The sequence below is a fragment of the Marmota marmota genome, unplaced genomic scaffold (genome assembly GCF_001458135.2).
Source record: "Marmota marmota marmota unplaced genomic scaffold, marMar, whole genome shotgun sequence".
Taxonomy (NCBI): domain Eukaryota; kingdom Metazoa; phylum Chordata; class Mammalia; order Rodentia; family Sciuridae; genus Marmota; species Marmota marmota.
The window spans coordinates 21464346-21465558 of record NW_026000174.1 but is presented as its reverse complement, the minus strand read 5'-3'; positions in this window follow the sequence as shown (position 1 = coordinate 21465558).

Below are 1213 nucleotides of genomic sequence, written 5' to 3'. Positions count from 1 at the left end.
ATATATATATATATATATATATATATATATATATATATATATATATATATGTATATATATTTGATGGATCTTTATTTTATTTATATGTGGTGCTGAGAATCATACCTAGTGCCGCATGTATGCCAGGCAAGTGCTCTACCACTGAGTTATAACCCTAGCCCCTCTCTTGGTATTTTTTACACATATCTTTTACATAGACTTGTGCAATGATGCATACATTTTCTGGATTCTCATGTGGCAATATTAAGTATTATTTTACTCATAACCACTATTTTAGATTCTCTCTTTGAATTTTTCTTTGTAGGTCAAAGTGTCCTCAAAGTGTTTATAAACAAGACATGATTTTTAAAATTTTTTATTGTGGGAACACAATATGATTAGGGAATTATGTCTAATTTCTGTGTTACTTCCATCACATTACTTATAGTGTGAATTTTTTACAGGGAATAATTTAACTGGTGCAAAATCTGGAACATTTCATACTTTGTCCTATTTCACTGTCCTATTTACTATTCCTGGAGAATAGTAAAGTACCAGATAAACAGTTACCTCATCATTCTCCTGGATTAACACTGACATAGTGTTACTTAACTCCTGTGCCAGGGATGGCAATAAAATGTAAAAGACTATTCTCATTTGAAGTCATCATTCAGTGTGGGAAACCCATTTTTAAGTTTATCAGTAGTTCTGCCAAAAGTGAAAAATAGAGGCTTAAAATGAATCAAATTTTCACTAAAAGAAATTTCATCAGAAGATTGACACCAGTTTGAACCCTATTTGAACATTGTCTTATATTCTTTTCATCAGAGCATTTGATTGGCATCAGCCAATTTTGTGTCCTAAAGTTTCCCGCTTATATAGACAGACTGATCAAATGCTGACTTTGAGGGAATAAAATATTCAAATGCCAAAATCTAAGCACAATGCAAAACTTAAAATACATAACTTTATTTTTTTTCCATTTTTTTTCACTCATATACTGAGTTAATATGTTTACATTATGAGTGAATCAATGCTTTGAGGAAAATACAGTTAACTGGAAGATCTCTTGACTTTCAGTCACTGAAGTCAACCATTAGGTATTTCTCTGTCCCTGGTAAGAAATAGCAGTTGAACTCCAATGATTTAATCATATACATGAGGATTCCAGAGACATATTGAATCTCCATTTAGTCATAACTTTGACAACAAACAGCTGGTCCGAAAGGATCCA